The sequence below is a fragment of the Pinus tabuliformis genome, chromosome 4_2, assembly GCF_031772625.1.
Source record: "Pinus tabuliformis cultivar Carrire ecotype Pingquan chromosome 4_2, CPIR1, whole genome shotgun sequence".
Classification (NCBI taxonomy): Eukaryota; Viridiplantae; Streptophyta; class Pinopsida; order Pinales; family Pinaceae; genus Pinus; species Pinus tabuliformis.
This window is the reverse complement of record NC_142304.1, coordinates 48,975,057-49,002,211: the sequence shown is the minus strand read 5'-3', so window position 1 is coordinate 49,002,211 and position 27,155 is coordinate 48,975,057.

Genomic DNA, 27,155 nt, shown 5'->3' with positions numbered 1-27,155 from the left:
TTTTTTTGAGCACTTCAAAACAGGGAAACTCTTTATCTTTTTGTTCATATCAGCCGGTTCTAAGTGATCTTACAGCCATGTAAGGGGTTGTTTTCCTTCTCTGAAGGAGACCCTAAAATATATTTATGTTAAATGTCCTAAGCCTCCTGAAGGGAGGAAGACTAGACAGTTACTATCAGACTTTTTTACAGCAGTATCGGATACATTTTAACATCCACAATCAGTCAAAAAAGACTGAGATTTTTGTGTCTTACAGAATGTCAAAACAGCAATCATATGAGTCATCAGGACTGCTCAAAGCATACAGAATGTAACTTTTTATTTTCTTAATAAAAAGTTCGCTTTTTTCTTCGGAAAAAAACCAAATAAGAAATTATTTATTAATAATATTAAATTATTATATATATATTATTGATTATAATAACCAATATTATTTATAAAAGGACGAGAGTCAAATAAAAAATATATTAATAATACAAACTAACCCTATTTCTATTTCATAAATAAATAAATAGAATAATAAAAAATATAAATATAATATAATATTTACTAATTGTTTATACATATATGAAATTAATCATTATCTATTATTATATATGAAAGGAAATTAATAAAAAAAAAATAAAGGGGACGGGGGGATGGGCATAATCAAGATGAAAGAGTTGGAATTCAGCTCTTACTCAATTTCCACCTATCATCCCTATTGAGATTGATAGCATGTTTCTAAATCTCAATAGCCTCTCTTAGATTCTTATGGTGGAAATGATAAACTCTTGTAATGACCTCCACATCATCAATGCAAAGATGGTGCTTATATTTCTTTGCATGCTTCACAAGAGCTCATGAGCAAGATCGGTTGTGCCTCATGTCTACTACATGCTCTTGGATTATCTGTTTAATAGAGAAGTTGATCTCCCCAATATAAGCAACCCTACAAGAACATGGGATCGAGTAGACACCTTTCATGTGCTTGGGGTCAATAGGCTCTTTAATGGATCTAAGAGAATTTCTAATGGTATTAAGGGGCTTGAAAGAAGAGGATACATTATTCTTCTTCAAAATATGGGAAATCATGTGAGTGGTCCCCTGGATAAACGGGAGGTGCAACTTAGAGATTGGGCCCTCATTAGCAGACTTAACCATCGATTCTTTATGGGCTCTTTGGAAATCCTTGAGGCCTCTAGATCTCCTATAGCCATTATTTTCAAAATGCTTAAGAAGATGAGTTTTTTCCTCTTCTAGGTGCATTTCATTCGAAATTCTTAAAGCACGGGTGGCTAGAGTACTAAGAAACGTGAATTTTTGCACTATAAAATGATGAGAACTAGAATGAAGATAATGTTCTGTGTGAGATTTATTGCAAAAGACTTGGTGAGAAACATAACCATCATTCATTCTGGAGAGAAGGATGTCCAAGAAAGGAAGAAACCCATTCACCTCAACCTCCATTGTGAATTTGATGGAGCCAGGTTGAGAATTAAGATGGTTAAAAAGCAAATAAAATTTTTTCAACCATGAGGCCAAACAGCACAAGTATCATCAACAAACCTCTTTTTTTGATAATATTAAGGGTTTAAATAATTCTAGGTTTATATATATTCTCAACCACCATTATAAAAATATTAACAACAATATTAATACTAGTGATAATAATAATAATTTTGGAATAAATAATAATAATAATAATCATCATCATCATCTCAACCCCATTTATAAAAATACTAGTAATAATTCCTAGTCGGACATTGGAGTCACTGCTCGCTCCTCAAAGAACAAATTTCGAATTCTCAAGGCTATGTGGGAGGAGCCAAGGTGAAAATTCCTTTGCTCATACAATGAGACGGTATATATAGCCAAGGGGGAATAACTGACCCTTGTGACTCTTTGACTTCCCTCATGATTGTTGGACTTCCTATGACTTTTCGACTTTACATGAATCTTCAACTTCATATGTGCGTCTCTTGGACTTTCACTTTACATTACATTGATTACAACAAGTATGGCCCATAGTAGTGATGTGGCTGAGACAATTCATGACACAACTCGACATGACACTGTTGACATGTACTGGCTAAATGTGGTGTCTGTGTCGAGCCGTTGTGCTGCTAAGTGATGGTATGCTCTCAGTGTAATATGTCTTCACCTCCGCATAGAAAAGTGTTCGAGATCTTCCATGGTCTTGGTATTTTCTTGATGGTGCATGTGAGTTCCTTTCCCTCACTCGCTTGATGTGCTTCGTGTGTTCATTCGACTACGAGAAAGTCTTCTAGAATGCACCTCTTTTCCATTCCATTCATCATCAATCCTGTTTCATCGATGTACCTATTCCTGCAATCACTCATGATGAGAGGACATCAAATCCAAAAACTCTCCCAACTTAACATGTTGCATTGTTTTTCGTTTCGGTGTAGATGACCGGGAGAGGGACGAGGGATTGAAACCACAAAGAGCACAACAGAGGTCAAGATGTGAGGCTCCCGATCACTGTTGATAAATAAAGTGCAAATGTCACTATGGGGAAATTTACATAATCCAGGACAGTAGTGAGAGCTACGGGGAAAAACCCAGCTAGGAGGCAGAATTGTGCAGTTTCCAAGAGGAAGGCTAGATAGGGTGTCGGGGAACTAAAGGGCTAATCTGTGCAAATTTTATGGGAACGTTGGGTTGTTCATCCAACTGAGATCTAGGCAGTTTCTTTGGAGAAGACAATGTGGGCAGTAGGAGGCATTGGCAGGAAAATCTGTGCAGGTTTCTAGAGGAGGACAAGATTGGGCTTGGGGAGCTGCTGGACAAAATTACGCAGTCTTGGGAGACAGTACGAGCCTGGACCTAACTGTGCAATTTCTGGGTTAACTGTAGAGCGTGACATAAGGGCATGTGACAGCCAGATATCTGCAGTTTTATGAGTGAGAGCAGAGCGGGCCAACAAGGAAGCCTCCTTTTTTGGATTTGTGCAATTTCTAGGTTGATTGCAAAGCAGGAAACAACGGCTGGTGAAGGACAACTCTACGCAATTCTAGGGATGATTGCAGAGTGGGGAATAAGGGTAGGTGAAGGAGAAATCTGCACAATTTGTGGGTTGTTTGCTGAGCGGGAAAGAAGTGCAGGTAAAAGACAACTTTGTGTAATTTTTGAGATCAATATAGCCTTGGGTCATAACTCACGTCATTTCTTTGGTTGACTAGAGAATGGATTGATGGGAGATCTTGCGAGAAGCGCACACTAGATCGGGTTTTGGGACAACTTCTGTGCAGTTCTAGGAGTCAGTTAGCTAGCTCATCTGCATAATTACGGAGTGAAAGCTACATAGCAGAGGGTTGTGAGTCGACATATTTTGGGGAAAATTGACCAAGTGTGAAAGCATGTGTACTTGTGCATACATGACAATTTGATAATACACTTAGCACAACTTGATGACAAGACACCTCAAAGAAACAAGAAAACATGTCCTCAGTGAGACTGACTCAAAGGTTAAGAGAAACAAGTGTGGAAGTTGGAATATGTCTTCGAACAACTGTGATGACACTTACGCGAGAGTATTTACAACTTTGTGTGTGAGTGCAACCAATTTCGATAAAGTGAAAACAACTCATACACATAAAGACAAACCTTCCAAATGCGAGAACAAACTCACAAGCATGACATAATGATCAAAATTTCAAAACATGACTGGTGGTCGATCAAGCAAAATGGGTGTGAAGACTAGCCATCAGCTCATGAGGTGAGCACGAGTGTTTGTGACCATCAAGGGAAAAAATTAAGGCTCCGAAATTTGGATGTAGGCCAAAATTGTGGAGGGTGTTGCAACCTTTACAACACTTGGTGATGGACTAGTTCAATACCAACTTCTCGGTTTCGGTTCATTTGTAGCATAAGGCCTTGGCCTTTCAGGAAGTATTCATTCATTGTGCGGGTTACTGTGGCTTTCCTACTTACCCCATGGACAAACATGATTTACCTTGTACCAACTTAGTCAAACACAACAAAATTTTCCTCTAGATCATAGTGTTTCAAAATCGGGAAGGATAATTTGGTTAATGAGCTTAATATTTGCAGAGTATAAGTTTTCATCTTTGGTGTTGCTCCCCTTCCAGTAGGCCTAGACTGTACCTCAACAAAGTCACGCAGAAACACAAGCATTTCTCCACTACCAGTGAGCCTGGTTAGTACCCTAGTGGAGTTTTCTTCTTCACCTCTCTACGCAGGAAGCCTTTCTCTTCTTTTGCCTTTGTATTTTTTGAAAGAGGACTATGCATAGGCAATTATTTACTTTTGGGGCGAAAGAGGGATCCCGACTTATTGAGAGAAGAAGAGGTTATTCCTTCGGAAAATCATGTAAGACCTCTAATTTAGGTTTGCTCGTTTAGATTTTTCCCCTTCTCTATTTCTACTAGTTGGATTAAGCTTGAACACATAGAGCATACGACTTAGTGCAAGCACGAGGTTTCCTAGTTTGGACACAAGTTCATGGTTTGACAAGAGCTTCCCTTACAGATTGATTGTATTTTCTGTCGAGGATTCATTGGGCAAAAGTTACAACCAAGCATAGAGAAGATAGACACAGGGTTAGCCAAGCATTGCCATCTCACAAGACTCTTGTAGTTCAACCACATACTTATTCAAAAGATAGAAAAAAGTATAGGCACAACACTTATGCATGTAGCGAAAACAAAAGGAAAACCCAATATAAAGGGTAAAACAAGACAAGGAAATGAGTACAGAACAAGTAAACAAAACCAAAAGACAAGAAATAAAAACGGCTAAAGCAAACATAATAAAAATAAGAAAATCATGATGGGCTATGAGTGTAAGATGAGTGCAAGGAAGGAAAAATAAGACGAAGCTAATCATAATCCTATCCTAACAGCTAAACGGTCAGGATTACGTGACATGAAATTTCCAGTGAAGCCACCATAATTGTTCCCAACCTGCGACCACAAAGATACAAGCGGTTAAAATAGGTAACAAATAATGTGAAACAGAAAATACAAAGGCTTGAAAACCTTTCACACTGAAACGAAGGTATTGCCTGTGGGCAGAAAATGGTGTCACGACTGCCCAATACACATGCTTACCTTTTTGATGGATACTATTATTCAACAAACCTCAGAAGCCTTTTGCGATTGTGTATTCATTTGAAATGAGCTTGTTAGTGAGCATGAGGAAGGATGGAAGCTTGTTTCCTACAACATGGCTCACCAAGTAAGATTGTTCTAGCCATTGAGTGATTGGATCATGAAATCCAAAATGGTTTGTGGGAAGGTATCATGACCTGTGAAAATATGGCTTTCTAATTAGAGAGATGGGATCACAAGGGGAATCTTGTACATAAAAGTAAATATGTTCATTCTCTTTAGTCATGCCAAGACAATGAGGAGCTATCATAACCATGAGCACAGTTTGAAGTGCCTCATCCACTTGACAAAAGTCTGAGGAGAAAGATGCTAAAGAATAAAAATAGGAGAGCATGAATTAACTATCATTGAATGTAATGTTGCAAAACTGAGAAGCTGCATGATAGTCACTCGAGATGGGGGAATGATCAGATGATTTTTTTAAAATTTCAGATTCCCAGTTTGAAATGAACAATGACAAGTTAATTTGAACAATCTTGTGAACACTCTGCTAAATGGAAATAAGTTTTCCATCAGCTAGACATGGAAGACCACCCCCCTTCAATTGGTGAGAAATTGTGCCGACGTCATGGCCATCACATGAATCTAAAAGGGATGTTGGCATTGTGAATGTGTGAAACCAGTCGAGGCGTGGTGGAATGAAATAAGCTTGATTCATGTGATAGCTTGTGTGCTCATCATCACACAGGGAAATTGTTGGTGTGATGAGAGAGCGTATTTGAAGTACAAGGTTCATAAGGAGACTGAGGATCTGATCATGAAACAGAAAATATGATAAGTATGATCGTGGGAAAAGATAGTATTTGAGATGATAAACTTCATAATTCCATGATTTCATGAGGGACAGACATTCCCACCCTGAGTTTGATGTAAGAGATGTGCATCAAGACGGATGCACTATGATAGATTTGTGAACTCGACCATAAGTGAAATTTTGAAAATTTGAGAGATCACATATGGAATACCAAACATTTTTTGCACGTGAATTCACATTGAGTGAAACCATGTAGATAGACAGATTGTGCATGAGAAACCAGATTTGATTCGGTTCTGAAGGCTTACAAGATTCGTGAGGTCCATACATAACCATTAATGGACGTTTAGGTGCCTCGAATCCCTGGCACATCCCAAAACTTTCCAAAATTGGAGAATCATATTTTGAGTTTTGAACCAGATCATGCATGGCTTGAAGATGGATGTTGTTTATTATTTCAAAAAATTTCTCAGGATGGCAGCCATCTCCATCACAGATTGCACTAGATTTTTCAGCTTTAGCAAGATGACTTGAAGATTTGTCTTTATGCAAGAGAAGAGATGATGAGGTTTGGGAAGTACACTTTGTGATTAAACTATTTTCAACTTCATCATGGAAAACCTCACTGCCTTGTGTCAATTTAGGAGATAACTTATCGAGTGAAGAAGTGAGATAACATGGAGTATCTCTAACTTATGTGTATGCGTTGTGAATGGCAGGACACACGGGAAAGTGAGGTGAAGAGGAGTTTTTTTATGAACATCTTCTTTGACCAGAGGAAATTCTAGATCTGCATTAGAGTATTCATGATAACACGAAAAATCACATGATGTGCTTGGGTTTTCGTCATGGCAAATGGAAGCATGGGAGAGATGACTACCCAATACTGGTGGTTGATTGAAAGAACTAATTATACAAGATGTTTCACTGAGATTAGCATATTGAGAATTGTTAGAGAATGGAAGCCCATTGTTTTAACGCAGAAAATTTTGAATCGGAGAGGGGGAATTGATAGTGTCCTCGCCTTTCTTCTCCTCTATCGGTGTAATGTGACCGCCTTAGGCTTAATCATAATTTGAGCTAGCAACTTGAGAATCGAGAGAATGTGCACATCTTGCTGCTGAAACAGATTGATGAAGTGATTCATGGTACAAGGATTCATGGCTTGTGGATGATGGAGGATGGTAGAGATGCATATCAGCTCCGAGACTTCAGTTGTGAACGGTGATGTCCTATTATGGAATGGAGGAGTGAGTCTTGGTTATAGGCTCTTTGAGCCATTCTAGAAATTCCTCCATGGAAGCGAGAGATAGATGAGAATATGGGTTAGGGACATGATGCGCAGGTTCCTGATCTTCACTATAACCGTAAGGGGGCACCCACATCAAGACAAGAAAAGGAGGAGGACAAGGAAAAAATGGGGTGTTTTTCTTCTCCTCTACAATTTGAGGTGCCTCATGATCCAAAAGATTTGGGGAGGTAAAAATATCGAGAGGTTCAGGTTCAACATATGAAGAGACATGAACCAAGTGCTCAAACTCTTGCTTCAAGAAATCCCAATTCAAATCCTCTTTTGGAATTTTATAGAAAAGGTGAAGAAATCGATTAGAGAATTTCTCAACTCATTCATTAGGCTCCATTCTTAATAGGTTGATTCTTCCACAAACATATCAGTAGTTATACTTACTAAAGGATGGATGGAGCTCCTTGAGGAAAGGGAGAAGCGAATCTATGGAAGCAGGTGGCAAGGTATGACTCCACTGATTGGAATGACCTTCAAGGGTGAGGAATAAGAGCACACAAGAAGACTCTTCATTATTGATTTCATAAGGTTGGAAAATTTGAAGAAAATTATAAATGTGCTTAGACATGGAGGTTTCGTCCTCACCATCAAACTTTAAATCAAACATGTGATTGAGAAACTCACTGGGGAGTGAAATCTGATCAAGGGAAAAATTGGAGAAACCACCCAGGAGCACAATTGGTGTGTGATACATTTTAGATAACAGATTAAAACCAGATGTAACGAGCTCAACCTGCGAGCTAGCCCTCCCTCTAGTGCCATTTTTTTGATGGTGTTGGACCCACCAACAAAGGGGATCTACCTAGTATGAAGTCCCAACTAGACCTCACACCATTTTTTGTAGGAGTACCATCCAGTACAATGGCCCAGTTTCCATTATTTTAGAGTTTTTCCTTAGCTCATGTTGTTCAACACATGACAGTGTTATGCTTGTAACTTCAAGAAAGTGAGGTGAGTATGCCTAGTGAGTGTGTAATGTAACTTTGGGTTCTCTTACGTCACAAGGGCAAGGTGAATTAAGCCTCTTGATCAGAGGCAATAGTCCCAAACCAAGAAGAAACAAACATGAACAACAACATGGGTCTGTTCAGAATCCAATGGAATAATCCACAGTGGGTGTGGCAGTCGTGAAAATGAAATTTCAAGGGAAAACATGTACCCCATCTAGCGGAATAGTCCAAATGGGGGTGACGATCGTTAAATCCAAAAAAACACAAATATGATCCATCTAATGTCTAGCGGAGTAGTCTACATAGACGGGACAATAGTGATAAACAATGGAACACATATTCAACAATGTGAGTACTAAAATAACTGAAGTAGTTCAACTATCTTAGTACAAGTTAAGAAAACATGCATTACAAAAGTTTAAAGAATACTCTTACAAATGGATACAAAACATGCATGAAAATGTGTTGGCCTAAGACAGGATTTTGAATTAAGAAAAAGATCCAAGACACATCTGTGCACCATACATCATTAGTCTCAGTAGTGGGACATTGGAGCCACTCCTCGCTCCTCAAGGAACAAAATTCAAACTCGAGAGGCTATGTGAGAGGAGCCAAGGTGAAAATTCCTTTGCTCATACAATGAGGGGTTATATATAGCTATGGGGGAATAACTGGCCCTTGTGACTCTTTGAATTCTATTATGACTATTTGACTTCCTATGACTTTTCAAATTTACATGACCCTTCAACTTCATATGTGAGTCTCTTGGACTTCTAATTTACATTACATTGATTACAACAAATACGGACCATAGTAGTGATGTGACCAAGAAAACTCATGACACAAATCGACATGACACTGCTCACATGTACCGGTTGATTGTGGTGTCCGTGTTGAGCTACTATGCTACTGAGTGATGGTATGCTCTCGATGTAATATGTCTTCACCTCCGCATGGCAAAGTGCGTGAGATCTTTGATGGTATTGGTCTTCACATTATGGTGCATGTGAATGTGTCCATTTCACTCTCTTGCTCGATGTGTTTTGTGTGTTCAATCAACTGTGAGCAAGTCTTCTAGTGTGTGCCTCTTTTCCATTATGTTCGTCATCACACGATGTTTCATCAATGTACCTATTCCTGCAATATCTCATGATGAGATGACATCAAATCCAAAAAATCTCCCAGTCTAACATGTTGCATTGTTATTTGTTTCAGTACAGGTGACAAGAAGAGGCATGAAGCACTAAAACTGCACAAAGCACAACACAGGCTAGGATGCAAGGCTTTGGAGCACTATTAGGAAACACTGCACATATGTCACTATGAGGTAGATTTTCCCAATCTTGGAAAACAATGACAACTGTAGGGAAAATACAGCTAGGAGTTAGAATTGCATAGTTTTTGAGAGGAAGGCTAGGCGGTGTGTCGGAGAACTGCTGGGCTAATCTGCGGAATTTTCAAGCGAAACAATCAGCAGGTCATTCAGCTAGGATTTGCGTAGTTTCTCCGGGGAAGATAGTGCAGGAAATAGGAGCCACTAGTAGAAATATCAGTGCATTTTTCCAGAGGAGGAAAAGATCGTGTTACAGGAGTCGTTAGTCAAAATTGCTCAATCCTGGGAGACAATCTAGGCCCAGAAATGGCTGCACAATTTCTGGGTTGATTGCAGAGGGGGATAGGAGGGCACGTGACAACCATATCAACGCAATTTTCTGTGTGAAGGTAGAGCGAGCTAGTAGAGAAGATTGCTTGTTAAAGCTGTACAGTTTCTAGGCTAATTATAAAGCGAGGAATAAGGGAAGGTAAATGAAAACTCTACACAATTCTTGGGCTGATTTCAAAGTGGGGAAGGAGGGCAGGTGAAGGATAGCTCTATGCAATTTATGGGTTTTTTTGTAGAGTGGGGAAGAAGTGCAGGTGAAACACAACTCTGCACAATGTTGTATATTAGCACAGCCCTGGGTCACAGCTCAAGTCATTTCTCCAGTTGACCATAGGAAGGCTTCATGGGAGATCTTGTTGGAAGCGCAGAATTGATCGGGTTTCGTGAGAACTTCTGCACAATTCTGTGAGTCAGTTAGTTGGCTCATCTTCAGAATTGTGCATTTCAGGCTACACGGAGGATAGCCTCAAGCTCTACACAGTTCTAGGTAGTAGTGCAAGGTCATTGAGATCAGGTTCGGTTGACGGAGGGTTATCTGGTCGATAGATTTTCAGTCAAATTGACTCAGTGTGAAAGCAAGTGTCCTTGTGCATACATGACAATGTGATCACACACATAGCATGAATCAACGATAAGAAACCTCAACCCAACAAGAAAACATGTGCTCCGTGAGACTGACTCAAAGGTTAAGAGTGACAAGTGCGATAGTTGGAATATGTCTTCGAACGACCATGACGACAGTTGCGTGACAATGTTTACAACTTTGTGTGTGAGTGCTACCATTATCGATAGAGTGAAAACAACTCATACACACAAACTCAAAACTTCAAGATGTGAGAAAAAACTCACATGCATGACACAAAGATCAACATGCAAAAAGACAAATCGTGGACGATCAAGCAAAAATGGTGTGAAGACTCGACAGGATCTCATGGGATGAGCCCGAGTGTTTGCAACCATCAAGGGGAAAAACCAAGGAAGGCCCCAAAATTTGGATGCAGGGAAAAATTTTGGAGGGTGTTGTAGTCGCTACAATAGATCGCTTCGTTTTCTAATAATTTTTCTTTTGAATCCTCAACTTATTGTAGTACAAACATATGAGTTTACTCTTCTTTCTTTTTTATTTTGATCTAGATGTGCCACTTGACTTCGCTCCATTTCATCTAAACTAAACTTTAAGCACCATTTCTTCTAGTGTGAAGGTTTTGAGCACTATATTTCATCCATACCTCCTCAAACAAGACTGCTCAAATAATATAGTCATAGTCAAGAGTATCAATTATAATAAAACTAGCAACAATGATAAAATCATCCCATGATTTAGGAAATTTACCGTCCACTAATATAATTTCTTCATCTTCATCATTTATGTTCACAATCATACTGGACAAATTTCATATAAGAGTATTAAACACATTTAAATGATCAAAAAAAGTTCTACCTTCTTTCATTTTTAGACTTTATAATTACCTCTTCAAGTACATTCAATATGCCAAGGATTTCTACATATAAGTCCCTCAATTAAACTCAATAATCTTGCTACTCAACCTTCTCTAGTAATATTAAACAAAAAATCTTATGCATTACATAACTGAATGTCGTTGAGAGTTCATGTATCCATATCTCCCCACTCCCATCACTCATAATTATAGGTTTCTCTTGTATACTGATCTTCCCATTCCAATCAATCATACTTGGAGGTTTATTTCTCTTTCCATCATATGCGTTACGTTAGCCCTTTTTTTCTAACACATCTCACAATTTGAGTTTCCATAATTCAAAGTTATTTTTACGATTAAAATTTTCCACCTTGAACTTGGAATTTATCATCTTTTCCAATAAATCTATAAGCATTGGCTCCCACTAAAATAGTTTTATTTTTATTTTTATTTTTATAATGTTAATTGAAAAAAGTTTTAAATATGTGTGCACCTTCACCACAAAAACATTACATTTGCACTAGAATAGTTCAATATTAAACCCCACATCTAGTATAAAATCAACCAAACAATCCCCATATTATTTACTTCTCAAAAGTCCCTCAAATATTGCTTGTGTAACCTTTCGCATAATACATAATATTTTCTACTTCTACTAGGTTAAATTGGGCAACAAAAACAAATAGGAACTAAGCACGGCCCTCCAATAAATTGACTTAAACCTCTTATCATTTCTCATGAAAGGGTCCATCTCACATCAATAATTTTTTCAACCATAAATTAACCTCCATGGATGATGTTTAGGGTATCAAATAGTTTGCCTTTTGTCCTCATTCAACATCATTTAGTGTTGACTCCTACACTCATGATCTAAAAACTCTTTGACCCATTCAATAAATGGCAGTGATTAGTTAGTATAGGTTTTAAGGTTCCACAAGCCTCCCTTTTTCACTCACAAAATGATCCTTTATAGCTCAAACTTCTTCCCTGCGCCCTTATACAACCTATGAGTACTGAATCTTTTGTGTGTTTATACAATAAACAAAATAATGTCTAACAATTGTATGCTTTCTAAATTGATATATATAATATGGGCCATTCCTCCTATGCATTTTTTCAATTGATTAATAGGGCTTCATTGTTTAATCTCGTCAAACCACTAATTGTTGTCTATGACCCCCCAATAAATGTACCTCTTCTCCATGGGCTTGCAAATAGTTCCACTTCTTCTACATGATATGGAAAAAAACACCACTATTTCACCTTTTATTTGATACCATTTGTTGGTATATTTGACCTTGAAAAAAATTAGATGAAGGAAAAATAATGGCATTAGATAACATGGATCATTTAGACAATGTGGGTTTACATGGTAAAACCTTGACAATGTGTGAGGGAAACATACATGGGAAAGATAAGATATTTTATTGATCAATAATAAAATTAGGCTTACAAATATTTTAACCTATCTCTCGAGCTACGTAGATATATGTTTCTTAGCACTATTACATGTTGACAAATATAGGGCATCTAGATTAGGATGAGATTATGTTATCGATGATAACTATTTATGGAGTACTTTTTACTTTTCTTATTAGAAAAATATTCTCTTATCATTATTAGAGTGTGGTATCTTCATCAAAAAGTTATCAAAAAAAAAGAGACAAGAACACAAGATGTTGGCTCTCAGCCAGGGAAAAACCTCTCTCTCCTAGAGAGGAAAACCCTTCTACAAATTTCTCTTATTGAAGCTTCAATTGGAAAATGCCAAACCCTAGAACATTGGTGAGTAGATCCTCCAAGCAAAAGATGGAGTCTCTCTTTTGTGCCTTCCCTTATGTTTTCCAATCAAAACCTTCTTCTGCATTACACCTTGATCTCTTCCTTGTCACTGCTTCTAGCAGCTGATCACAATTTCCTTTGCTCCTTTTTTTGGCAACTGCAGAAACCCTAGGCATCCTTAGATACCTCTTATTTAGTTCCTTCCTTTCATTCTATACCTCGCTTGGCAATATTCCTTCTCCTTGATACATAGAGTAAAGAGAGAGACTCTTCTTCTGGTATATTTCTGATTAGAGGCTATCTGTCTTAACCCTACTAAAGATCTGATTTCCTCGCACGTGTGGCTAATCTAGGGCTTGGAATTGACCTTTCTACTTACTTATTTATTTGCTTTAGTTGTTCCCTTCTTCACTTAATTAGGATAACTTTATTGTTGATCTCTTCTAGCCCAAATGAGGTACTTCTTATGAATGCAATCACATATATGATGGGGCAATAGAATGACTCCTTTCGCCTTCACACGTGTGGAAGAAAAGATATCTAAAATAGTCCCAAAAATTCATATTTCTTTCTTCTCTTCTTCATTGCCCTAGAAGCAACCTTTTTCTCTTCTTCACACCTCATTCATGAATTTCTTCCTCGCTGTTTTCAAAGATAGCTTGATGTTTCTTTTGTGAGGTCGAACTGCGCTATATATAGGAGATTTTCCCTCCTCTTAGGGATGACTTGAGCTAGTGAGGCCGACTTGAGTTTAAGCACACCAAAAATTCAATTATTTGAGCCGAATTGAAGATGGGAATTGTGTTTTGTTTGGAGGATCTGTTTTGACATATTTCTTTCACTCTAATACATAGATCTACATAGTGTAACATGCCCACATGGGTCTTCAATAATTAGATTCACTATTTCACTTTCCTAGAATCACTTAAACATGTGCTTGACCTATAAAATGGGAAATAAACCCATTCTTGATAATGACAAAAATAATAATTATTTTCTTTTACAAGTTCAAAGATCAAAACTATATTTATGAAGACTAAACCTAGTTACACTTTCTTCAACATTCCCTCTTAACTAGGGAGGTATTCATAAATCATTACAAGGTTTTTGGACATTTTCAATCTGAAGAATTCACATAAGATAAATAGGGCTGGTAATCCATCTGTTATAGCATCATAGTAACCAACATTGTTTCCACAGCAAGGTCTTGACTGACAACTCTATCTCTCGGTAGATCAGATCACAATGTTAGAGAAACCAATGATTATAGACACCTTCATCATTGTCTCTCAAGGTACATACCCACCCAGGTGTTCACTGAGTATGACCTTGTAGGACTATCCTTGTCTTGGGTTCCCATCCCTCAAAGAATATGAGTCCTCTTTCCTACTGTTACCTTGTATGCCCTACACATCCTCAAAGAGTACCATATACTAGATGATTACTCAATCCTCCATTCTTTATTCCCAATTGAATAAAATAATGTTGTGTCTATCTCTCCCTCTCAACTAGGGAATATATCCCCATTCCTGTGAAGCAATGTACCCAAGCTCCCTCTGACTAGGAAATTCCCCAAGATCCCTCCTAATTAGGGACTTATTAGAGATCCCTCTCAACTAGAAACTCTCATTTCCATCAAAAACTTCTTATTTGTGTGTCCTTCATCTGCTTGATCATTTTTTGTCCTTGACGTGATGAAATTCAGTCAAGCTTCTTCTTTGTAGGGCATCAACCCTCAATCACTTTCCTTTTTAGTCTGTCGTGTCATTCCTTTCTCCATGGAAAGTGGCCTTCTTGATACATATCTCGAACCTTCGTCATATGGATACTTCTTCCTCATCATGTTTCCTTCAGGAAATTTCCATCCACCACATCTATGCTAGTTGTACTTTCATTTACAACCATTGTTCGAGTAGCCCTGCATGAACCTATCTAGATAGATTTCAAGAAATGAAAGCATAGAATTAAATTGAATAGTACATTACGAGATGGATTTCCATCATGAAATATTGTTGTCTTGAATCATCAACACCTTTCATTTTCACATATCCAAGGCCTTTCTTGGTGTCAAGGGTCCTTTGATATTTTTCTTCCTTTGTCAGAATCCTCGTGCCTTCTTCCAAGATACACCTTCAACAAATTTGTCAGATGTCGATTCCTACTGCTCTTTTATCCTTGATCTCTTTATCTAATATGTTTCTTTATAGATTTTCTTTGCCAACCACCTCATACTCCATATGAGGACATTTCTCATGTTGACCTTTATTAGTGAGTGAACCATTCCTTCATGAATTTCCTTCAATGAAACATATCTACCCTATCCTTGACCATGCTACTAGAGAAATTCCCCATGCTTATTGATACAAATTATGACATGACGTGGAAAACATAGATGCATACATACCTCATCTTAGTTCTTTCCTTGATCATCTTAGCTTCCTTTGACAACTTCCTAGATTGAGATTACCTCAATCTCCTTTGCTTTCCTACATCTTTCCTTTCCTACATATCATCCTTTCTTGAATCGCCATAAGTGGAATTCTTATCGGGACATCTAATTTTCCTTAAAGTCATGAACCCTTTATTGAAGATCTCACCGGACGATCCTTATAGTCCTCATCCTAAAAATGCTCCTTTCTACTGATGATAGTTTCCTTCTAAGATGATTATTCTCGATCATGATCATTCCTTTATACATTGATCAAGTTAACTAATGGTTTCATCCTTCATACATGAATATCTTTATCTCAGTTTTCTTTACATAATGCCCCTATATTCCTGAAGATGCCATTCCCATAAACCATGTATTTAGTCCTATTGCTACATGTTCCGATGATACCCAAATCTTTAAATAGGACTTATGTGAAGGAGTTGATTTCCGTCATAGTAGATATCCAGAGGGTCCTGATTCTACTTCTTCTCTTCTTCTTTCACTGCTTGGGTAATGTGGGCTTCTTCTCATTCCCTGTTATTATTCTTCTTCTTGAACTTAGGAAAATCCCTCTTATAGTGTCCAAACACTTGGCAGCCAAAGCATTGAACTTTGGACATATATATTTTACCCTTTATTTGTGGACCAAACTTGCCAAATTTCCCTTTTCTCTTGGCCATAGAAGCAAATGTCTTCTCCTTTGATCCCACATCATCTTTGGCTTTGAGTCTAGTCTCCTCAATTTTTCATAGAGACCATTTTATTTCATTTAATGGTGTAGATTCCTTCTTGGCATATATACTTGATGTGAAGTTGCCCCATTCCTCAAGTAATGCATTGAGCGCCACAATTTGCATCTCTCTGTCTCACATAAATTCTTCTAGTTCTTGTAGCTGGTTTCTCATCTCATAGACCTTCATGAAGTAGGGAGTTATTCCTTATCCCTTGGATATCTTCAATTTATAGCATTCATTACAGAACGATATCACTTATCCAGCTATACTAACTGAGAATATCTCCACCAACTTATCATATATTTCTTTGGATGTTTCAAGTTTGGAAACATAAGGAATGAGATGGTCCTTGATGGATTCTATTAGAATCCTTTGAGCCCTTGTTTTATACTTATTACACTTTGCTAGGGCTTGAGTTTGTTCCTTAGCAGGAAAAATGACACTGCCTTTAATGTAGTCCATAAGTTGATTTTCTTTGAGAAGTAGATCAATCCTATTTTTCCATGCAAGGAAGTTAGGAGTCCCAACTAATTTGTTGCATTCCTTGCAAAAAGACATTCTGATATTTTGAGAAGACGACATAAAAGTAATTACTTGAGAGTGTTAGTGATGAGGAGATCTTGCTACTTCCCTGATGAATGAATTCTCAACTTCTTGGATCTTGGAGTTCTTCAAGATGCTTCCTTCAAGGTGCCTGTGATAGATTTGCTTGTTGATGAAAACTTCTCAATGTGTAGATTTGGAGATCTTCAATGATGCACCTGGATTTGATTACCTTCCTTTGAAGATGATGAGTATTTGATGTAAGCCCTTCTTGGAAGAACCTTCTTGAAGATTCCTTTTGATGGAAGGCTTTCTTTTGTTCCCAGAATGATAGTCCCTTTTGATGGATCTAGGAGAGAAAATAGTAATCCTTCCTGTCTTTGATGGATCTCGCATTCTTCCTTGTATATCTGATGCGTAAACCTTTGTGTTCCATTTCTTCTTGATATTAATTCTTCAATCTTCTATGTTCTCTTGATATTCCCTTCCTTGATGTGCCACCTTAGCTCTCATACCTTGTTCAAGAATCTAGGGCATCTAGATTAGGATGAGATTCTTCAATCGATGATAACTAGTTGTGCAATATCTTTTACGACAAGAACACATAATATTGTCTCTTAGCCAGGGCAAAACCTCTCTCTCCTAGAGAGGAAAACCCTTCTGCACATTTCTCTTATTGAAGCTTCAATTGAGAAATGTCAAACCCTAGAACCTTGACCAGTAGATCCTCCAAGCAAAACACATTGTCTCTATTATGTACCTTCTGTTATTTTCTTCAATCAAAGCCTTCTTCTACACTGCACCTTCATCTCTTCCTTTGCACTTATTCCAGTAGTTGATGGAACTTTCCTTCACCCTTTTTCCAGCAACTGCAGAAACCCTAGGTCTCCTTAAAGACCTCCTCTTTGGTGCCTTCCTTTGCTTATATAACTAACTTGGAAATATTAGCTCTCCTTGATACTTAGACCGGAGAGAGAGGCTCTTCTTCCCATATATTTATGAGTTAGTGACCGACCCTCTTAACGCTACTGTAGATCTGACTTCTTCGCACATGTGGCTGATCTAGGTCTTGGAATTAACCTTTTTACTTGCTTCTTTCCTTCGATTTAGGTGTTCCCTTATTTTCTTCATGAGGGGACCCTTATTGGTGACCTCTTCTAGCCCAAGTGAACTACTTGTTATGACTGAAATTTCATATCATATGTAGCAGCAGAATGACCTCTTTTGCCTTTGCACGTGTGACAAAAAAGAGCCCTAAAATAGTCCCAAAATTTCAGATTTCTTTCTTCTCTTCTTCGCAAGCCTAAGAGAAACCTTGTTATCTTCTTCGCACCTACTTCTTGACTTTATTCCTTGCTGATTTTAGAGATAGCTTGATGGTTCTTTTGTGAGGTCAAATTTCCGTATATATAGGAGTTTGTCCCTCCTCTTTGAGCCGGCTTGAGCTAGTGAGGCTGACTTGACTTTAAGTGCACCAAAAATTAATTTCTTTGAGCATACTTGAGGAGGGTAGTTGTCTTTGCTTTGGAGGATCTCTTTTGACATATTTATTTGACTCTAATACATAGATTTACATAGTGTAACATGCCCACATGGGTCTTCAACAATTACATTGACTCTTTAACTTTCTTAGAAGCACTTAAACATGTACTTGCCCTATCAAATGGGAAAGAAACATATTCTTGATAATGACAAAAATAATAATTATTTTCTTTTGCAAGTGAAAATATCAAAATTACATTTATGAAGACCAAACCTAGTTACACTTTCTTCAACATTACATGCCTTACACAAATTTCCACCAATTTCTTAAACCAACACCATTATCCAATCTAACAAAATTTAACATGAAGTAAATTTTGATTTTTTAAATATATTACATTATTCATTGCTATTATTGATTCTAATAGTTATCACACTAGTGCGTTTTGGGGGTGTTGTGTATCCTTCCAACTCTCCCTGGTAGTATTGAAGTTAATTTCTATTAGTAAATCCATTTTTCTTCAAAATATTCCTTAGCTAACTCTTTTACTACATTACTACCTATTTTCAAAGCAACCCAAAAATGATTGAAGATTAATACTTACTACTTCTAGGAAACCACTGAGAATGACTTGCTTAAGATTGGTGGTAGTAGTAAATTACTTGTATAAAGTTATATATCAAAATTGATTAGGAACACTCCACCATTTGAACTTGACGACGCAACAAGAGATATGATTTTACGCGAGGCCATGAGAAGACGTTATTATCCTCCAAGTTATTGCTAAAGCTTAATGTTTAGGTAGTTAAATATTTTACAAGATAATTTTCAACATGTAGAATAGTGTAGAAGGATGTTCATCAAGCTTTGATCCAACTCTAGATTATGATTTTTAAAGGAACTTGCACTTAGACTACTTTTATGGAATAAATGTGCTAAGGTCAACAAAAGATACCCCGCGAGAGTTAAGGAAATGAGGAATCCTCAACAAAGGCACAAGGGAACATAGTAGAGCGACTGATGCACTCACACAAGGGGTAATGATGTAAGGAAACCAAATGGATGGCAGACTAATGACTTCCCTTGTTAGAGCATGATAAAAAATGGTTGACCTAGAAACAAGTGACTCAATTCTAGAGGGGATGATTGATGACTCAAATGGAGGTTCTGTAAAGAGGGAGTATAAGGACTCGAGTCCAAAAATGGGAGAAATGTGGCATGATGACTTATGAAATAGTGTAGCGGGTTGAAATAGGGACTCTGAAAACATTCCACAAGTACAAGGGTGACACATCTCATATGCTCTAAACAAAGGTGACTCAATGATGTTGCCACATGGGGGAGGCCCAATGGGGACCATGAAAACATGAGGAACTAAGGGTTAATCATGACAAAGTCGACACGTGAGTCAACTAATGCAAAGGTAAAGTGGTACTAGAGCATGGATGGCTCAGATGAAGAGATTTTATTCTAAGAGGTAGAAAAGTGAGACCTATTGGAAAAAAATGGCTTCTAAGTGAAGTTTCAAATTACCAAAAACAAATGGAGATCCATTATACAAATCGATGAGAGATTTCCAACAGTGTTGGCGTTTCATCGAACAGAGCTATGGGTTGGTCACAATGGGTGAGAGTAAAAACTCGGGTTTTCCTATAAAAGGGATTTTTGCCTCCAAATCCAATTGATTTACATAGTGAGTTGTTGAGAATTTGGAGAGGAGGAGAAGGCCCGAAATCTTGTGGAGATTGTAGCAGACAAATCGACCATCAAAATTAGGATCCATGACTTTTAGGTAGATGGCCTTAATGGTCTAAAAATGGCCTTAATGCTTCTTGGAAGGATGGTTCTTGGTGAAGAATTAAGGGAAGAGGAAAATGAGAATGAGGTACTAGAGAATTTCTAGGATCATCCCTACCCACCAAGTCAAATATGGGGACCAAGTGGCAAGTGTGGCATCACAAAGAGTAGGAATGTTGAACATATGGTATTAAGCATCTACAATATGTGATGTGTATATGCCACGCCGGAGAGGCTGATAGGATAAACTATCGAAGCAATGAGAGGGTAATTGACCTTACCTAGATCGTTGGGATCTAGACCGAGACTTATGTTGATCAAGTGAGAATGTGTCTAGGGGGTCATCATGCCCCCCAAGCATGGGATACTTCTACTAAACATACATGATGGAGGGGACTGATCTTGTATGCAAAAGGTGGGACTCATGCCCCCTAGCAGGAGGCTTTTGTGGAGCACCATTATGTTGAAAGTTCTTGAATAAGGGATTCAAGCATGTCAACCCAATTCGAACGTGATCCTCCAAAGAATGATGAGGAGACAGGGAGTGTGTGTGTGCCCCATTTTCTATGGATAGATGGAGTATGCTATGGGCATACTTGATGTATTTAGAGTAGTGGACTCCAAACACATTTTGATGAGGTGGTTTTCCATTTGTTTATGGTTGTCTTATTTTAGGAAGAATGGATATATAGAGTTAGACAAAGGAAATGGTGGATTACCAATCTCGTTTGGTACTGTATATATGAATCAAATGGAATGAATTTCTGGGTTCGCATACATGGTGTCACTACACCAAAGAGTGGCTTTAGAGATAATGAACTGATGCTCATCTAGAAAACATGGTGGTTGAATCAGAATAATGTCTAAGGGACTGGGTTTTTGAGGTAAGATGGAGGGATGAGTAACTGGATCATCCCAAGAGTGATCTGAGGTGATATGAGACTCTATGCATTCTTCCAAATGGGGAGGAATAATGGTACTAGAGTGGACACTAGCAGATGCACTAAGAGGGTTGGGGATAATTTCCTCTCCTGGACTCTAAAAAATGGATGCCTCCTTACCCAAACATTGAGTAGTGATGTAATGGCCACAAGGTGGATGTGATTCGAATTCATGGGTTCGAGGTAAGGGGTTGTTTTACAAGTTGACCTCATCATGGATGAAGTCTTTGGACTCAACAACCTATTGGTCATGGGTTTGTTGTGGAAGGAAGTACGCACAATGGTGCATATCATCCCAACGACCGAGAAGGTGTAGAGGTTGAAGCCATGCAGCCGCCTAGGAATGTAGGGGTGGAAACAGTGCAAGGTCATTTTCGTGGGGGCAGCTAAGAGCGATTGTTGTTTGGTGAAGAGCTAGGTACTGGTTACCCGATCCGAAATCAGAGGCTGCTAGCATATTTACAATCACAACTGTGTAACGACCAAACACACACATGACTGGTCTGAAGGGTGATGCCTCTCTGTAGCAAGTTGAGGCCATCAGGAGGAAAATTTCGTGTGCCCAGCTAGGTAGTCGTAGTTCACAAATATAGTCACCAGGGAATATTTCCGTGATAACCATAGAGGACGTGAAAGGCTTATCGACGAGGAGAGACTCAATTATTGAGGTTGCTATCTTTAGTCTCATGAGAAGGATTGTTGTTTCATTTGCGTCAGCGCAGGAAGAAGTTAAGATAATCTTAATTTGAGCCCTATTGAATTGCATATGTGTTTGCTGTGGCAATTCGAACCTAAGGCCAAAAGGAGTTTATTCTAATAGAAGGTTGCGAAAAGCATAAGTCAAGAATAATTCCAATCGCGAGTGTAAGGCCAAAAGGAGTTTATTCTAATAGAAGGTTGCGAAAAGAATAAGTCAAGAATAATGCCAATCTCAAGCGTTTTCTATTTATAGTTTCTTTGGTTTGTGACTTGGAGTGGCTTGGAGTTGGCAACTGTGCAGTGAGTCGTGGGAAATGCACAGTTGAAGAAGTCACGACCGGCATGGACTCCAAATGTTGGGCGTCATCCATATAAAGTGACTTGAATTTAAAATCTGTGCTAATTCAGTAGCAGCAGAGGCAACCTAGTTGCTACCCAAATTTTGTCTCTTACCTTCTATTCTCACGTTCCTAACCCTTAATTTAAGTTCGCTGCCACAACTACATCAAAACAGCCAATGCGTATCCAATTCCACCATATTGGGGGGATATAAAACTTATGGTGCTATGCACCCCCATCTTAATAAGTGGCACGATTGTATCTTGGAACATTAATTAATTCTAACAAAGGACATATCAATTATATGTATTCTGTTCAATCTAAACTGCAGGAGAGTCGATTTAAGCAGAAAGTATCACAACCATTTTGACAAGGGATCGAGCTCAAATACTTAATAAAACTACCTCCATGTCTCTTACGGTTCAATTTATTGCTTTGTGACTGTTTGAATTCATATTTTTTGGCTTTGGTATCCTTACATTATATTGTAGGAAGATGGCCTTTGAAGAGAACTTGGAAAATACCCATAAAATACTTGATGAAATAGTAAGGATATATGGTCTTTTACCCAACAATTCCTCCATAAACCAAAATGATGGTCAAAGTAGGAGACCATTCTCAAAAAGGGTCCATGTTATTATGTAACAGAAGCAACCATGGGAAGTGAAAGGAGGACAGGGAAGAGGAGCTAAGCTATTCACAATTGGATCTTAATTGCAACTAACAAATTCACTCATAGACCTTCATAAATTGGAGGAATTAGACACATGTCTCTTCGAGGTCACCCAACCACAATGGAAGAAACTCAATTGGGCTCTCAAGTCATCCATGCTTGCATTGATACAACCCAAACTTTGTGAACATCACTCTCAAGAGGTCATGATCATAGTTGCTTTTTGTCTAGGAGGATCATAGCTTTAACATCACCACTACTTCCTTGCAATATTGATATCGTGAGAGAGATTGCACGTGATAGTAGAAGCCCTTCAGCGGTTGAAAAATATTATGCTTCCTATGCAAAATCTTATAATTGGTGGCATAGTTCATCTTTGGCATGTTCATGTTGAATCTGAGAAGTGATGACTTAATCTTTCATGTGTTCCAAAAATTTTACACCTGTTAGCTACCTATACCAATAGGTTTCATATTTCATGATTGGCAAATAAAAGTTCCAAATATGCTCTGCTTTGGTGATTCAAAGATCCCATATTTCCATGAGAAGACAAGGTGTGTACATAAGCTTGATGTTGTCTCAGTTTTGATGGATGTTCCAACTGCCTAATCTGGATCATGCCATGTTCCAATTTTCTGTTGTAGAATAGAGAAAGAAGTTTGTTCAAACTGTGTAATCTTGGCAGACCAGTAGCTAGGTAGAGAAAGTAAGGTTTCCAACTGCTTAATCTGGGACCTTGGCAGCAATAAGGGTAGCTTTAGATAGAAAGTCAAAAGAAAAAGTCAAAAGAAAAGAAAAGGCACATAAGGGTCTGCAAGTCTAAGTGCACCCTCCATGAAGAAACAAAAAAATGCTAGACAAGTAGATGGGTAGGTAGATGGTGTTGCAGAAGTGTCATTTATTTCAACTGGATCTTGCTGGTCTGGCATAAAGGAACATTAGAGGAAAGAGAAGCTCCTCTTCTCTTTCATGTTGCAGCAAAGCAGAGGAGCATGACTAACTCCCTTTCCCCCCTTTCACATTCATAACTAACATCCCTTCATCAGTTGGGTTCATGAAAGAGAATCCAAGTTTTATGTTGGTTCTTATTCCTTTAAAAGCCACATTTCTTGTCTAAAATTCTTTTCATTTTGATCTACTCCCTAAGCTAAGTTGTTCTCATATAAACTTAGTGATCTCACTCCTCATTCACCTCTTCCATTCATATTAACCCCTAACTTCTTATTATGTAAATCCCCTATGTTACCCTTCCCCTATTATTATAAACACTATGGTGTATAAACCCCAAGCAGTCTATAGATATCCCTTCCCCCGGGCATTATAGCCATATGATTCACAATCAGGGATTAAATTGACATGTGGTCAGTTTAAGAACCCAAACCTAACCCCTCTTTCCCCTTCAGAAGTTTTCTAAATCATTAAACCCTTCATTTGCTAAAGAACCTTGTAAATAAGCCCATTTTTACCCCTAACCCGCTCATTTGCAAAAATACACGAAAACCCACTTTTTCCTTTTATCCTAAGTTCTGGGCGCTATGCGCATTTTTACAAAATACATTGAAAAACCATGAAAATCCGCCAAAGTTCTAAGGTCCCCGCCGGGCGCATTTACCAAAGAAAATATTATTTTATTCCCCGCCAATATCCGTATCAACCTGGCAGCTTAACGATCCGTCGACCGTCGGATCGGGCCCTTTTCATCTGACGGCCCACATGCATATCAGAGCGGCCCCGACGTCCGTAAGATAGCTTCCGATATTTGTCAGAGGGTGACGTCAGGCCTCTGCCACGCGTCACCCCCAAATTGTATCGGAGCACCCCCTGACATTTCCGCTTCCGTATATAAGGCGGTGCGATATCAAACCGCTCACTGTTTCCGGTTTCCATTAACCCGCTATGCCAACGTCATTGCTGCATCACCGCCGCGTCAGCGCCCCCATCTGCCACTGCTCTGACCTGTCCGCCACCTCACCATCCCCGTGGACCACTCTTAAGCCGCCACGTCACTCGATGACGTCATGCTGACGTCATCCGACCTTGACCCCACCTGATGACGTCATGCTGACGTCATCCAAAAAAAGCGCCAATGTTCCAAAAATCCATATTTTGGCCAAAAAACCGTGTTTTTTGCACTTTTTGCAAAAACGATTGTTGTTTCTTCTGCATGCATTTTACGTCCAAGCTCTCACCAACCTGCTGAATTCGACCCGGAGACCGTTGGCGCGCCAAACCCACCTGCATTTGTCACCATTGCCGCAGTATACCAGGTATTTATTCGAATTATCCTCCCTGCGCCTAAGTTTGTCCATAATTCTCCAAGGATAACGTAAAACACTGAAAAAACACATAATTTACCTGCAAATCCTCTGTGCCTAGTCTCCATTTGCAACTGTAAGGTCGAAATTCACCTGCTAAGCCTAGTTTACCCGAGTTTTCACAAACCTGCATTCTATTCGCGCAATCGTGAACTGGGAACCCAAACTGCACCAATTCGCTGTGAAAAAGAGTTTTTTAAGGCCAAGCATTCGCCCTATCAGCGCTTGAGCAGTATTTCAATTGCTGCCATTACCATTTTATCCTCTGTTCCTCAGTAAATCACCTCTCTTTTCAAGGATTACTCTTTTGTGTTGCTCTGCACAGTAACACCAGTTTACATACCAACAGAGCTTTAAAGTAACCATGGATGTCCCAGTAGCTCCTGTAGCCTTGAACATTGCTCCTTTAAATGCTCCTCAGAGACAATTGGATTGGCAGCCATTAGCAGACCTAGATTATCAGATATCAGAAGAAATGCTAATGCACAGCAAGTACCACATTTACTTGCTGAATGAGTTGAAAATTAAACATGAGGCTAGAACATATGTATTGGGCATTTGGGATTCTTTCCTCCCTCTCTTCAAGCTCCCTCAGGTCAACCAGTTTCCTGACCTAATCCACCTATGTGCTGAATCCTACAACGCCACTCAGAGGGCTGTGATTGACCCTTCAGGCTCAGTTGTTTTCTATGTCACCCCTGAAGCCATCAGAGAGATGCTGCACTTCAAAACTGAGAAGAAATGAGTCCCTTTATCACTGGCTGATTTGATAAAGCAAGGAGCTAAATTGACAGATGCTCAGATCACCAAACTAAATCAGTTATACATTGGGTCTGACACCGTGAAGTACCCTCCCATTTCTCATGTTTACCTCAACCAATTGGGCAGGGACCTTGTAGATATGATCAGTCCCATTCTGGGCTATAATTCAATTGAGTTTGTTGATGAAACTGTGCTGGTAATGATGCTCATGTTCTCCCCTGGCAAGTCTCCAATCTGCTAAGACTATGCCACCTACATATCTGACAAAATACATGAGCAACTAATGAACTTATCAAGAGAAAGGGTGTTCAGATACACCTCCTACATCTACCACCTGATTTTGTATTATCAACATGAGAAGTTCCACTTTGCTATGAAGAGAGTGGATGCACAAGGCAATCCAAGGTCAGTGGTTTATTGGTCCTCTGCCTTCCACTGCAGATCTTGTTCTCCATATACTTATTGTGAGTTTATAGACCTTTTCATCCACCCAGCCATGTCTCTGCTCATGAGCTCACCTCCTCCTAGACTAACTGATGAGATGCAGAGGATTCTTGAGCTGTCCAAGGCATACAACATTGGGGATTGGTACTATTACCAACACCACACAGTCATCAGAATATATGGGTGTGAGTTGCCCCCATACAGATTGCCCAGATATGTGCCCATGAGATTATTTGCCCTTGAATATTTCAGGCAGTTTGGGAATGCTGATGTGCTACATTTTTCAGGCAAAGGCAAGAAAGCACAGCTCAAAGTAAGAAACCAATTAGGCCACTTCATTTACAACAAAAGGGAGGAAGGTTGGCAGGAAGCAGACATAATGCTAGAATCCCTTGGCCTATAGACCAGTTTCCTTTGGAAACCTTATGACCCCAATCACTTCATAACTTTAAGAAGGGTCAAAAATAGGCTGTCCGGTTATGACCATGTAAGGTTGCCTCACATAGAAAAGTATGCAAATCAAATTAAGTGGAGGAGAGGAACCTTAGAGGAGGCTGAAACACAAGAAGATTTAAATCAAAGGGCAGTTAAAAATATCCAAAAAAATGGCTGACTTAGAGCTTTGTGCACAGGTATTTGCTCTTCCAGGCACTCAAGTGGGAGCAGCTGCCTCATCCTCCATAGCACAGCAGCAAACAGCCAAAGCTATTGATCAAACCTCTAGCAAAGGCAAAGAGAAGGAAATGGACCCAGAGCAGCCACCTCATGAAGAGGTGCAGCATGAAGAGGTGTAGCATGAAGAGGTGCAGCAGCAAGAAATGCAGCAACAACAAGAGGAGCAGCAAGAAAAGGAGAAATCAGGGCAGCAAGAAAATATATCACAGGCCCCAGAATCCATCGGGCAGCAAGCTCAGGACACCCTGCCTCCTAGGCAGGAGACAACAGTGGAGGCCTCAGTCCTCCAAACC